This window comes from Pinus tabuliformis, chromosome 2_2, assembly GCF_031772625.1.
Source record: "Pinus tabuliformis cultivar Carrire ecotype Pingquan chromosome 2_2, CPIR1, whole genome shotgun sequence".
Taxonomy (NCBI): domain Eukaryota; kingdom Viridiplantae; phylum Streptophyta; class Pinopsida; order Pinales; family Pinaceae; genus Pinus; species Pinus tabuliformis.
In genome coordinates, this window is record NC_142300.1 from 219485990 (window position 1) to 219501927 (window position 15938).

The window sequence follows — 15938 nt, forward strand, 5'->3', positions numbered from 1 at the left end:
CCATGTTTATCATAAGGTACTGTGGGATTCTCAGTTCATCCCACATTTCTACCAGATTTGTCACGGGCTTATCCTACCCTTGTATAGGATGATGTATGATGAAGACCCCCCGAGGTGCTCACCCGAGGCACAGATAGATATCATCCCCATCGCAAGATGGTTCGGGGAAGAATGGTTCACCTATATTAGAGTATTTGGAAGCACCGTCCCTCCTCATGTCCTACCCTTGTATATTCTTGACAAACTGCTGGCTCGAGAAATTGCTTATCAAACCTGTTCAGAAGGCGGCCTAACAAAAGACCTAAAAGACAAAAAGAAGGCCATATGGCCTCAGTTTCCTGTAGCTTGTGGGGCCTTTTCATTGTTCGATGTAGGTCACGCGTTCACCGAAGTGGAGAATATGACGTGTCTACAATTATTTAAATTCCCGGCAAGGCCATTCGACCCTAATGAAGTTGCTCAAGATTTCACAACGAATGTCAAAATAAAAGTATTCGTTGGAAAGAAAGATTTATTTGATGATTTATTTCAGAATAAACGCTCACTCCAAGAAATTTTGCGGGAAGCTCAGTCAAAATTGTCTCCAGATGACCTCCAAAAATTCATGGTATACAGAGAAAGAAGACTGGCCAGTGTTCCTTTAGAAAAGCTGCGACTGCCTGCCAGAGAACCGACTCCAAGCGTTAGCCTCAGTGGGAACTCAAGCACTTCCAGATCTAAATCTAACACTGCGCAAGGAGTACCTGAACATTCTAAAGGGTCTGGAAGTGACCAAGGAAAGAACGAAGAGGCAGCTAAAGACATGGCTCAGTCAAGTGAAATGTCGCAACAACAGGTTATCGCCTCTCCGCCAAGAGATGTCCCCCCTCTCGTCATTAAAACGCCACCCGTCACGACAGAATTAGACAAAGAATGGGAAACCTTCAATGAGCTGATCAATATTGAAGGGCAAGCCCCAAGAACACCTGTGAACAATACACAGGTAGCACAAGAAGTTGTTTCGACCATAGTCAGCAGTGTCACAGAAACGGAGCACATTCCTATCGCTCCACCTTCTGAGCTTCTACTTAATGTAGAAGAAATTCCTCCACTGGATGTATTCTATAGTCCCCAACATAAAGCAGTTGTAAGAAGGCAGAGAAAGAAAAGAAAACTAGAAAATACACTGTCACAAGATGCTGAACAATTGGACGTCTTATGGAAAGACCCCAACAATAACCCAACTGAAAATCTCACTAAGTTGTCTCAGATCGCAGGAGCATATGCTTCTGCAACTATTGACAAGGCATCGGAAGTTCAACAACTGTTGAAATAACATGAAGATCAAATACAGCTACTACAACGACAATTGCAACAAGCCAATGCTAATATTGAAGCTAACAAACAGATCGAGAAGTTGCAGGAAGACTTTCAGCAGATGCAGATAGGTTATCAAAGAAGTCTAGACGAGAAAGGAAAACAATTACAAATTTTCCAAGAAATGCATAAAGATGAGCCTAAGCTTACAGAATTTATTTCTGAGTCTATTGGCTTAAATGAAAAACTACTGCAGCAACAGGAAGAGTTGGGACGTAAGATATCACAGTGGGGTCATTATTGCGAACTGAGCGATAAAATCACCAATCTAGTGGTAGATTTGCGGAGTGACTATGATTAGAGTGACAAACGGGTGACGGAGTATTTGGCTTGGTAGGATGAAGATGAAGGGAAAAGAGCAAGTGCACCCAGAATAAACGAGAATCATAAAGAATTGCTCTTTAATAAATGGGACGATCAAATCAGAGAGGCGGAACAAGCAGCGGAGACAGCGGCCACGCAAGCAAGCATTCTTATCGACTGTGTAAATGAAAATTTTCACAGAGCAAATTTAATCGAAGAGACCACCCCGGGGTATCTGCCAAATAAACTACGACTGGAAGCAAAATGGAAACATAAGGCACAGGAGAAGGGAAAAGCGATCCAAGCATGAAACAGGTTAAATTGGGAGTGTTACTGGGCATACTTGGTCAAGCCGCATAGTCAATGGATGATTGTGAAATGCATCATAAACGCGGCCGAAAAAGTAGTGCCAGCTCTCATAGATTCCGTTTTCGCAGCCCAGCTCAAAGCAGAAGTCAGCCAGCCGACTCTCCTCAAGCCCATGATGAACACTTGCAGCTTTAAAGATCAGATTTAGAAATAGTCTTATTTAGAATGTTGTTTTTTCTTTAAAATTAGATTAGAAAAAGGACGGTCATTTGAAAACCGCATCCTAAATTTTGTAAAAAAACTATTATTAGAATTAGGAAGTAGTATTTTAACCCTTTTCATGCATTTAGAGAAGGGTCCAGAAATTTGTCAAAAACTTGTCCTCAGAACATGCACTTCTGCACCCTCAGAGGAGGTTTTGATGAATGGATGGATCGAGATTTATTAATGTTTGCATTCGATGTCTGCTACTGATGTTGCACTTCTGTACTCTTAGTAGATGTTAGAACAAGTAGAGATAAATCATTGTTGCTTGAAGCTTATGAGTAGGACCAGTCATAAATGGTACTTTTATCTCTTGATCATTTCTGCTTATATTCTGAAAGTAATATACAGTTTTTAGTTGTTTATATGTTATTGAATGAATGTGTGGGTTACCATTTGACACTTTTGTATGGTGGATCCATTTGTTTATGTATGATATATGAATAACTTATTATGCGATATGCTGTTCACAACTGTTTTGCCTAACTTTTTATGCAAAGTGGTTTATCTTAAATGATTTCTATTCTTATGATAGCTGAATGATCTTTATTACGAGTTATTGTCTGAAATCTTTTTAGATCACATAATAGAAGAAATACACCCCTGGTTAGCATAGATTAGATGTGCTGTTTTTCATTAGATTACAATAACATAGATTTAGTTTAAAAGTTTGAATTAGATTAGCCTCAAAGTATTCTTAGATCAGCAACATCCAACTCTGCACACACACACACACCCTTAGATTGGGAAACTGGTCCCATTATCCCCAGTCGGACCCGCTATACCAAACGGATAAGGAGCTGCCAACTAAGGTCCGGACCGGGTGGGTATCCCCCTTGTTGTCGACCCGATTTTCGGGGCTTCAACACCTCTTTACATTTTTTGATTTTCCATAATATGGGAACCTTTACAGCAAGGAAATGATGAACATATTATAGAGCTCAACCAGTCAATCATGAGATATGACACCTATTACTATAGGAGTATAACACTGGCTCCACTTGGGGATGGCTTTCCCTGGTGGAAAGTCAAGAACAACAGGTCAGATGGCCTTATGAATACCTTTTACTGTGCTCTGAAATATTCCTTTGCTGAATTTAGAAACTGTACAAAAGGATGCTGTAAAATATATACACTACTGCCGAGCTGATTCAAACAACTGTACATCTGTTCCGGATAGCTTTCACTTGGATTATTTGTTTCTTGCTTCCAAGTCTTCTTCTACAATCTCTGATAAACTAAAATGAGGCAAAACAAAAATCGCAAAGTTCCTTCACTGATTTCAAAATTTTCTGCACTTTCCTCCTCATTCCTATTGTCGCAAAAAATAAGAAGATCACTTCCTTCAAGCTGTTTGAACCTGAATTTTCTTATGTACATGTTAGAGTCAGAATATATCAACAAACTAGATCAAAATAATGTTTGAGCTTTCGACCATTCACTAGTCCTTCTTCTGTTGCTGTACCATCGAGGCTCTTCAAAAATAAGTATTGTTTCCTTGCAATGCCAGGATGATAAATGGCCCTTTCCATAGGAAGTCAAACTTCCCATGTTTTCCTTTGTCTTCTGTTCCAGAATCCACTTTAGTACTTTGTCTCCTATGTAGAAATATTCTGCTTTGGTCCTTTTATCAAATATCTTCTTAAGTTTTTCTTGTAACACTTGAGATCTTTGGTGCACTCCTTCTCTGGTCTGCTGCAAATGGATGGTCTGATTTATTCTTCTTTGAATGGCATTTGGTTCCACTAGAGCTTCTTATAGCAATTTCATTACAGGAACTCCTAAGGATGAAGGAAACACAACCTCCATACCATAAACTAGCTCATAAGGGCTAGTTCCAATTGATCTTTTTGTAGTAAGTCTGTCTGCCCATAGTGCATTTATAAGCTTCTTGTGCCAGTTTTTCTTGTTCTCCTCCAACAGTTTCTTAATAATGTTGATCAGGCTTCTATTGGAGGATTTAGCTATACCATTACCTTGAGGGTAATAGGATGTGGAATGGCCTAAAGTGATATGGTATTTGCTGCAAAAATTTATCAGTTTCTTGGATTTTAAGGCAACAACATTATCGGTAAAGATCTTTTCAGGACAGCCAAACCTAGACAAGATGTTCATCTCTAAGAATCCTATAATCACTGTATCATTGGCTTGTCTAGCAGGGATGGATTCTATCCATTTGGTGAAATAGTTAGTGGCAGTAAGGATCCATTTATGCTGGCCAGATGAGGGAGGATGGATTTCTCCAATGAAGTCTAGACCCCATTGTTGAAAAGGTCTTTCAGTGGAAATTGGTCTCAAGGGCAAGGGTAACAGTTTTCTTTTACCTTCAAAAATTTGGCATTTGTGGCAAGCAGTGACAAACTTATTTACATTAGTGAACAAAGTTGGCCAGTAAAACCCAGCCCTTAGGATTTTGTCTATAGTTGATTTCCAGTAGAGGTGTCCACCACAGTCTCCTGCATGAAATTATTTGAGAACTTTGTCAGCTTCTTCTTTTATTAAACAATTCAATAAAACACATTCATGATTTTTCCAAAAAAGAACATTATCTAAAATATAGAATTTTGAAGCTTTCATCTTTAAAAACCTTTTCTTTGTTTTGGATAACCCTGTAGGAGCCTGCAGGTTTAATAATACATGAATTATATTAGCATACCAAGGTGATTCTAAGAAGGCTTGGCTGATTTGTGGAGTCGCCATCTTCTGTTCGTTATCCAGTTCATTAATATCCAGGGCTTGAAAGTTTGTTTCAGTCATGAGTTTAGCTAATCCTTGTCCTTTTATCAGCTTTGTCGGTTTTATTTCAATGTCATACTCTAATATTTTGGAAATCCATTTACCTCGTTTGCCTTCAATTCCGTCCTGAGTCAGGATGTCTTTTACAACAACATTTGGCACATAAGCTATTACATGTGAGTACAATATATAAACTATGAAGTCTTGAATGGCTTTCACAAGTGCAAAGGCTTGTTTTTCTATGATTTTATAATTCAGAGGTGCATCTCTAAGTGCTTTACTGAAAAATCCTATGGGTTTTTCACATCCTTGATCATCTTTTTGAAGTAAAACAACTGCTATGGTGTGCTCTGATGCGAATGAGAAAAATATGAACTCTTTGTCGAACTTTGGATTTGTGAGCACTGGTGTTCTGGTCAAAGCCAATTTAATTTCTTCAAATGCTTGCTTGGCTTCTACTGTCCATTTAACCTTTGAATCCTTTTTTAACATGTTGTTCAACAATCTAATTAGTTCAGCCAAATTAGATATGAATCTTCTCGAAAAGTTAATCTTCCATAGGAAAGCTTGAAGTTCTTTGATATTTCTGGGGTGAGGTATTTGCAGAATGGCTTCAATTCTAGCAGGGTCAATTCTGATGCCATCTTTGGAGATGATGTGGCCTAAGAGTTTGCATTGTTCTAGACCAAAAAAAGATTTTTTGGGATTCAGTGAAATACCATATTGTCTGCATTTTAAAAACACTTGTCTCAAATGGCATAAATGTTGCTGGTATGATTTCGAAAACACAGTGAGGTCATCTAGATACACAATGATAAAATCGTGAATTTCTTTGGCAAAAGCTATGTCCATGGCTCGTTGAAACGTTGCTTTGCATTCTTAAGTCCGAAAGACATTTTAACATATTTGAATGTACCCCATGGTGTTGTAAATGCAGTCTTGTCTTGGTCATTAGGATGAACTAGAATCTGATTAAAACCTGAAAACCCATCCAAAAGTGAAATCCTGGAAGCCCTTACTACTCTTTGTAAAATATGATCCATCTTAGGTAAAGGGTAATTATCCTTCAAAGAAACTTTGTTTAAATTTCTCAAGTCAACACATAACCTGATTTCCCCTGTCTTCTTCCTAGTAGGCACTAAATTAGACACCCACTCTGAAAACCTGATTGGAGAAATTATCCCTGCATCATGCATTCGTCTGATTTCTTTTTCAATTAAAGGAAGTAGTACAGGGTTGATTCTTCTGAGCTTTTGTTTAAATGGTTTTTGATTTTCCTTGAGGGGTATTGTATGCTGAATCACAGAGGTATCATAAGACTTGAGGTCTTCATAGCTCCAGGCAAAAACATCTTGGAATTCTTTGATCAGTTCAACATTTGGATAGTTTTATCCTTCTTGGATTCTATTGAGTTCCTATGTTGTAGTCTTCAATGTCTGCTTTTGGAGGTTCCATTTGAGGTTTTTTTGGTATATCGTTAAAATCGAAGAGATCTTCCAAAGGAGTCAATCCCTTGGGTAAATGATTGTCTTTCAAATTAATAATTTCAGATTCTCCTTCAACGATCTCATCAACATATGTTTGATTTAGAACTTGTATTTCGTCTTTGGTGAACTTTGTTGTGTGAAGCATTTGTTTTGCGTTTTCTGCTGAAATGTCTGTTTCTATCCGATTTGCTGTATCAATTTCACTGACTGTGTCTTCATCTGCATTAGTACTGGAAAGTTCCTCTTCTAGCGTTAGAAAATTGTTGATCTGTTTATCACTTTCAAACACTTGCCAGTTCTTAAAATTATCAGGTGTGGCTGGCCCGTGTCTAATTTCCACTGTAAATTGATGATTTGGTTCAAATGGCAGTTTACATGTGCTGGCAAACATTGCTAGGCTATGAGCTTGCAAGCTATGTTCTTCTTGGGATTTTAGCAAGCTGAGTTTCCAAAAATGTGTCAAGAATCTCCATGGCTTTTTTTTCTGTATTCTTTTAATCTGGGATCATTTGTCAAGAACTTCCCTTTTATCTATTGAATGATCAAATCAGAGTCTCCTAAGACCGACACTCTAGTTGCTCCCAATTTCTTCAGCAGTTTAAGACCTAGCAACAGAGCTTCATAATCAGCCATATTATTAGTGCATCTAAAGTTCAGCCTGTAGGCATGACCTTCAACATGTTTGTTTTCAAGGTTGTGCACCCAGACTCCTGCCCCTGCTCTTAATTTGTTGACAGAACCATCAAATTCTAAGTACCACAGGATTTCATGTTTATGATATGTATCCAAATTTTCGAGGATTTTTTCAGCAGGGAGGTCTGGTTTTTTAGTTTCTTCTTATTTTTTCTGATGTTTCATGATTTTCAGCAATTTATTGGCTTCGGGCACTAGACTTTTCATTTACTGTTTCTTCTGTTTTATCTGCTAAACCTTTCATTGCATGTGGGGGACCAATTTTAGCATTGTAAAGGATAAACGAGTCCATGTCTGAATTTATTGAGTAGATAGGTAAATTTTGAGGTTTCTCTTGACTACTTACTACATATTTCATTAAGGTTTCTCTGTATAGTCTCTTGGGTTGACCAAACACTGAAATAGTAGCATAAGACATGTCTAGCTGCAGAGATCCTTGGAGCTTTTCACTCCAAGATCTAGACAATAACATACCATACTTTGGAGGAATATCAGCTACTACTATGTCCATTAAGATGGTTTTGGCAGGATATTGGACTAGTGACACACATAAATCTTTGATTAAACCTAAACATTTGAACTGACTTGAATCAAAAGAGAAAATATCTTTATATGGCCTGGTGATGTCAAGGTCAAGTTTCTCCATTACAGATTTAGGCATTAAGTTATGAGAGGCACCAGAATCAAACATGGCATTACGGAGTATTTTATCATGTACATTTAAAACCACATAAAAAGGAGGAATTTGTCCCTGTGCTGTTTTTCCATTTGCTTTAGGGCCAAATATCAGTTCAGGCTGGTCATCAAAAACATTTATTAAATCTTCATTCACAGAAATTTTGAGTGATCTGCTGATTTGACTTCTGTAGACATCATGTTTAGCTAATTATGATGAGGGAACAACTATCTTTAGTTTGCTTACTTCTGTCTCAAGATTGAAAGGTTTTTCGGTCTGAGTTTTTGTAATTTGGACAGCTGAATTTTTTGTGTTTTTCTCTTTTTTAGGCGTGGGATTATGTACTGAAATTTTTTCCAAATCATTTTCTACAGGCTGTTCTCCTTTTCCTTCAATAGGAATAGCAGTGGGAGACTGTCTGTTAGGTGGCTGTTTGTCTGATATATCTTCAACAATTGGATTACCAGGACTGGGATCTGTTTAGAAAGAATATGTGTAGGGGGGTTACTGACCTTACCTTTGTTAGGCTGCTTGGTATCTTTTTGTTTGCCGATTTCAGGGACATTTATTCTTCTGCTCCTCAGATTTTATTATTTGTGGACTTCATAAATCGCTGTATCATATTCCTCCTTAAAGTCAAATGATTCTCCTGACTGAGTTTGGAATTGTTTCACAATGTGAGCTTCTTGATCTTCATGGGTCAAGAAAATTTATTGTTCATTGTTGAGTCCCATCAAATTGATTTGAGTGTCTTCAGTTGGTTCATCAGAAGTTGAGGCTTCAACATAATTTTCTTGAAATGGGGGCCTAATGTTTTGGTCAGGCCCTGTCTTTCCTTGTTACGAATTTTATTTTTCCTGAAATTTGGATTTCTCACAGTGTTGTTTGGTTGACCATCCCATGGGGATTTTCTCTCAATTGTTTCAACTCTATCTCCAAGTCTGTCCATTCCTTTGATAATTGCATCTAGTTTTTGTTCAATGGTAGAAGGTTCTTCTTTGAAAGGTGTTCTTCTTTCAGCTCTGGCTCTAGATCGTTTAGATATGAGATTGGCCTCAACGCTGACAGCTATGCTCTGCATCTCTTCTAAGTTTCGAGGAGCTCTTTCCCTAAGTTGGCATGCCATATCAGAGTCAAATGCATCAGGGAATTTGATCAAGGCCAAATCTGGGGGAGGTCTAAGATTATGAGGAATAGCATTGTAGATACTATTGAATCTGGTACAGTAGTATTGGACAGTTTCTTGTGTGCCTCTTCTTAGGTTCTTGTACTCTGATACAATGTGTAGAGGATATTTTTTCTTTTCCCATCTGTTCAAGAAGGTGTGATAAAGAGCTTGTGGGTCATTGATACTATTTGCAGGGAGGGCTCTAAACCAGGTTCTAACATCTCCAGTCAAACTTTGAACAAATACTTTCATTCTGACATCATCATCATCAATCTCATAGTTTTCAAAATAGTCGGTCATTTTCTTGGTATGTTGTTGAGCTGTGTAAGTACCAGTTACGTTAAAATAGGTGATTTTACTTTGATAGTCTTGAGGCATAGCCCCTGGATTGGCAGGTAAGTTTAGGGGAATATACCGATTTTCCATGATTGCAGAGATAAATGTGACAGTTGGAAGAACATGGATAACAATGGAAATGAGAGCTGTAGATGGAGGAGTGGAAAAGGTGGCTTGAGGTGCTGATGGTGAACTTGGAGAAGCTACAGTAATGATAGAAAGGTATGGTGTTTTTCCAGCGGTAAGCTCAGATTGGATGGAGTTCTGCAAATGTTTGTCAAGGAGTGAACTAGCAGAATTTTCTTGGCTCTGTTGACTTCTAAGAATCCTGGAAATCAGATTAGGATTTTCAAACACAGGTGGAGGTTTTGGCTCTCAAATAAGTAAAATGAAACTGACTGAGCCTAAACTACCACATGCTCATATATAACTACCACCATAACAATGACTGGTCTTTCTTCTCTCTCTATAGCTAGGAAATCAATATCATTATATATGTCATTACGCCATCTCGCCGAGGTGCACATCTCTATCTCTACCTAAACTACCATATGCTCATATATAACTACCGCCATAACAAGGAGCCGTAAGGCCGCTCGACCATTCTTTCTTCTCTCTCTCTAGCTAGGAAATCACTCTCATTATATATGTCATTACGGCAACATTTGAATCTCTATTTTATGAAGCCGCAACTACCACATGCTCATATATAACTACCACCATAACAAGGAGCTGTAAGGCCGCTCGACCATAAGGTCTGGCAGGGTGAGGACCGACAGGGTGCGTAAGCACGCTCGACTGTTAAGAAGAGGGGCTCGACTACTAAGGCCGCCATCATGAACCTGTCGAACTCTCGACCTCTGGGAGAGGTAACGTGGGAGGTCTGTCAGGGTGTGTAAGCACGCTCGAATAATAAGACCACCATCGGCTCGACTAATAAGGAGAGGAAATCTCTCATGAATGACTGGAATCACTGGTGAAATCACATATATAAGAGTAGGCATCTCCCTCCTTCCCTCTCCCGGGGGTCGAGAAACTAGCAATAGTGCAGTAGCAACAAAGCATTCCTTCAAGAAGTGTGATAGGGCTAAAAGGTAGAGGAAAGTGGTGAAATCTATGGGTAGCAAGCAGGAAAGGCGGATAGGGTGGATCGATATTGCCTGCATCAACGGGTGAAGGTTGGAAGGAAGAATCGGAGGGTGGTGGGGATGATGAACATTCAACTGCTTATTCATTTCTTTCTTTTTTTTAGAGGGAAGGGGTGCTACTGGATATATATATATGGAAATACTGGATATGGATTTGGACAGGATGGTGGCTCAGCCCCTGTGTCTTCCTCTTGTATCTTCACCTGGATCTGTGACGGGTATGTGACGATGCGCAAGCAGGCTCGACCACTATTTACCCACCCACCCCAGTCCCCTGGACCTTATTCGGTTTCAAGTGGAGAGAAAACGACTTCTGGAGGGGACATCAGGTCGCTACTTACTAATTCATCGGGCAGAAAGAAGCTACTCATGGGGAGCCGTAAAGCAGCCAGCAACCATGGGACCCTGAAGACAAACAGTAAGACAAAGCAGCCATAAAGCCATATAAAGAACCCAAGCTAGCCTTATTCTCTTAGGAAAGGAACATGCTTAGGACAGAATAAGGATATCTTCTATCTTCAAGGTGAGGTGTGGTTAGAACAATCAACAGAAGGAAGAAGCTCTTCAAGGTGTGGTGTGGTCATGAAGAGGTAGGTTAGTTGATTAGTTGAAGAGGTGTTTTCCGGAATAGTTTGAGGGGAAGGTCCCAGAGGGGCTTGCAATTCCTAGTGCAAGGACCCGACAGGGGGCTCGACTGATAAGGAGAGGAAGAAATCAAATCAAATCAACAAGAAGGGGTGGTTAGACGTGCCCACATACCCGTTCTACTTCCGCACACACGATATCACGCGTATACACACGCACACACATGCACGTATACACATGCACACACGTGAGAATTCCCTCATCAAGATATCAAAGCATGTAGCATCATAACTCCCAAGATAAGCACTAAACCCAGCCCCAAGCATGAAGCCCAAGCAAGCCATCGGAGTACAAGCACGTAAGAAGCCAGATCCCAACCCTCAGAAGCAAGCCCAAGAAGCCTGACCTAACCCACCAATCAGAAGCCAGCCCCATAGATGAGCCAAGCAAGATGCCCCAAGCAATCATCTGACAAGCCTGATCCCTGCATGAAGATAACCCAACCGAGATGAGAAGCCAGCCTCAAACCCCCAGCCTCTCGATCCCAAGCCTTCAGCCAGAAGCAGTCCTTGCCCTTCCTCTCAATCCCAATAAAAAACTAATAAGCTGGGATGAAGTGGGCGCCCAGATGAAGCAGCAAGACCCCATCTTCATATAGCAAGCATGAAGCCAGACGCTAACCAACTCTTTGGAGCCAGTTTCTAGATATGTTTTTTGGTATTTTCTTTGAAATAGTTTTTTACAATACAACTTTGACAGTTTCTTTAGGAGTTTTTAGATGAGGGAATTTTTAACTTTCTTGAAGATTTATTTTAGAAGAGGAACTGATCAAGTATTTGGAACTAACTGTTCAAAACATAAACTAGACTGGAGAAAGACTGAAGCAACATTTATTTACTTCTGCAATTGCAAAGCAAAAGCAGTTTCAAAGGCTACCTGGCTCACTTCGGGCTCCATCTGTAGTTTATACAGAAAGCAGTAGAAACAAACAATTATTCAAGTCCCCTGTATGGTCGCCAATGATGTTATCACTCAGGTTGTTCCCAAAAGTTGTAAGAAAGGGAATACAGCTGAGGTAACCACGGACCAATCTTTTAGATACAGATTCTAGCCAATCTGCATCCAGAGAGGGCTCTATCTTTATGATTTAGCTTTGTTTTTTAAAAGTGTTAGGCTAGTTATGAAGTTCAAGGGTTTTGTTTTATTTTGAGTTTGGGTGGTGACATTCAATAGAACAGTGAGGTGAAACTGAAGAGTTTAGTCCATTGGACATGATGGAGTCAAAAGAAACAGGCTTCCTGGATTTGGTTTCTAACAGATGATGGCATCACAGAGCAAGGTAGTTAAATATGGAACAATTTAAATGCTAGAATCAGATGGAATGTACTCAAATGGGTGAAGGGCAGTTAAGAATCCTTCATCATATTGAAAAGAGGGAAAGTGAATGATTACTGATAAGGAGTAGTTAAGAATTCCTTAGCAAATACTCAATGTGAAAGAATCAGGGGAAACAGGAGCAATTAAGAATTCACTGTTTATAATAATTCTGAGGAAAACACAGAGAATAATAAAGACTGAAAATAGAGTGCGGTTAAGCAAATTCTGAATTAATCTTCCTCTTTATCATTCAGATCATGAAACATAGATGACATAGTAAACATGAAAACTGTAAAAGACACAAGATATAAGGGTACTTATTGATCCATAGGTTGATTCAAGAATTTTGTGACAATTCCTCTGCATCAATTCTTCATCCAGTAGGCAGGACAATAGTTTGATCCCAACAACTTTTGATACACATACCCAACTCCAAAACTCTGATGAAGGGGGTATTTATACAACAAAATACGTACAACAAAATGTCTCATCAAAGCTCTGAGAGAATATCTAAGTTTAACCTAAAGTAATTTACAAGCAAAGTAGAAACAACTAACTTATGCTATGCTGGAGGCTGGCTCTTTAGGGTTCGGCCTGTAGCTGTTTGAAGTAGCTGTGCGCCGACTCTTTGTCTTAACTGATGCATTAATTCTGATCTGCTTTCCTTAGTCGGCTCTGATACTCTTTAATGCTGATTTGATGTGTCTTTAATTCTGCACTGATACTCTTTAACTTTAATCATCTTCTTTAATGCTGAACCGACCCTGCTCACCGCTTTTCTGGCAATAACAAGACTGCAACATGTTTTCCCACTGCCTTTCCTTGCTAGTTTTCATGTTTCTGCGAGCTTGGAAGTCCATCTATTTTTTTTTAACTGTGCTTGAAGGAAGGAAACCGTAACTGGCAGCTTAGCTGAGGCCGTGAGCTCATTGATGGAGCCTTTGTGGTCCGGAGGCGGTGGAAAATTTGATCCAAAGGACGGATGACGTCAACATGATGTCAGTGGGGGGTACGGGACAGTGACGTGGTAGTGACGTGGTGGTGACGTCAGCGGAGGGTCAGCGGGAGGGCGGTAAGCTGTTTTGCTCGCACCACTTTCGGGCTAGGGCGGTTTCGGGCAGAGGGGCAGTGAACATGGCGGGCGGTCGACACGTGTCCCAGGTACAGGTGCGAAACCACCAGTTCCTTGGGACTTAATGTTCAACGGCAAGGGGGCTAGCGAAATGAATATCGGCCGTCCGATATGTGACGGTTGATCGGACAGTAGGCGCTCAATGGAGATGATGGAACGTTAACGCGCGGGGCCGACGTATTAAATTAATTTTTTTTAAAGGTTTCAGGGTGATTTTTATTGGTTAGTGGGGTGGGTTTGGTTGGTTATTAATCAACTGGAGGTTGATTAACACTTTATTTGCATGGCGAGAAGGTTATTAAAGGTTCCAAATAAACCTTTAATCCCTTTATTTAGAACAATAATATGGTCATAATTGACCGGGGAGCAGATATTAAAATATCGGGGTTTATTATATATACTGGATTGGGAAACAATGTAAAGGGAGTTATATAATAAACATGCTAGTAATTAATATGGTTTTATGAAACGGAAAGTGCTAAGTCACAATGTTTAAAAACTTAGGCTAAAGGGACAAAAAGAGTTTATACAATAAATATGGCTAATCCCTAAGTAGAACATATTCTTACTTAGGCAAACGTTATGGGATGAGATGAGTGACTCAGTGATTTTAATCAAATCTCAAATATCATTGGGGCTAATTAGTAAGTGATTGGGGAAACAGTATGAAGGGGAGTTAGTCATGCCTCACTTGAGCTGCTCCAAAATACTTGTCTTGGCACTTGTGAAAGTTAACACATTTTTCAGAGATAAAATCAATCACAAGTTTCATTCTGCAACACCAAAACTGCCTACCTAGCCTACTTTACCTAACATTTTTTCTTCTTTTAATGGGTGCACTTAGACTAGCAAACCCTCATCAATCTTTTCCTTTCTTTGCATGGTAAGCCTATCTAAGTCTGCACTTATTTCTTCCAAGAGCTTAGATTAAACAATTGAGCTCCTTTGCTTCTCTACCTATCTACTTATCTGCCAAGTTTAAACAATTTGGATAGATTTTTATTCTCTATCTCTAAAACAGGAAATTTAAACATGAACTGGCCAAGATTAAGCTGTTTGGCCATTCATATAAAGTTCAACAAGCTGTACATGATGCTTTATTTACAGAAAAATGAAATGGTAGTGGCACTTGGACTTGCACACTTTCCTGGTCTTTTTATTTGGGGTTCATTTCTTTCCATTTTTTCTTTTGACCATTTATTTTTTCTACCCTTTGATTTTTCTTTTAGGGTATACTCTCTTTACATCTTTTAATTTTTTGATTTTTTCATAATATGGAAACCTTTACAGCAAGGAAAGGATGAACATATTACATAGCTCAACCAGTCAATCATGAAATATGACACCTATTACTATAGGAGTATAACACCACTGACAGTAGGTTGGGAGAAAGCTTACAATAACCAATTGGAAGTTGTTGCTGAGAATCAGTAAGGTTTTTGAACATTTTAGAGGCTTCATCCATATGAGGGAAAATGTGAGTTTGATGTCTCCCTTCATATAACTTACAAGGAAATCTAACTTTACCCTTTTTCCTGGAACCTTAGAATCATTGGTTGATGAATTAAAAATAAGTTTATGAAAATCCTTAGACCATATTTCCAATACCTTGAGAATACCGGGATGATTGATAAGGAATTGGTCACCCTTACAAAGCTTGCAATGGTTGGAGGCTTCTTCCACATTATCAATTGTCATAGCCATGGTTGATTGATTTACTCCTTTCTTATTTTGAATCTTCTTCTTAGCCTCCTAGTTACTATCATTAAGACTTTCACCAGGCAAAGAAGAAGAAAGGGAAGAGGACATGATGGGCGAAGAAGGTAAAAGATCAACACGAGGTAAAAAATATGGTTAAGGTTGAGTAGAAGTATCCAGTTGAGGTGAAGCAACTTAGTTAGTTGAAGTCAATGAGGTTAAAAACAACCATACCAGAAAACCTATAATGAACCTAGGAAGAGAAAATGTAGCCATGTAAGGAGGACCAACTTTTCCACAACAAAGAAAAAGACTAGGATCCCCATTAAGAGGGGTTCCTTGGTTGGTAACTTCCAGAACAGTTTCCATTAGATTCAACCCTGGGTCTACTGAAAAGTGAATTTTAGTTAAGAATTTTAGCAATGTATGATATTTAAATTTACAATTGGTATCAATGAAAATAAACAAAAACAGTAAAAATGGGATACTAGGTGAAAAGGTTACCAGGCTGATGTGAATTGGGGAATATCGTTTCCAGTATGTGTAGGAAATCTCCCTGAATGTTGTGTTCAGTGTATTACAGATGACAAGGTGACTGACTCAGTTACCTATGGATGGTATGCAACCTAGAGGGGTCTTACAATATACCCGACAATGCGTGGAAGCTCAG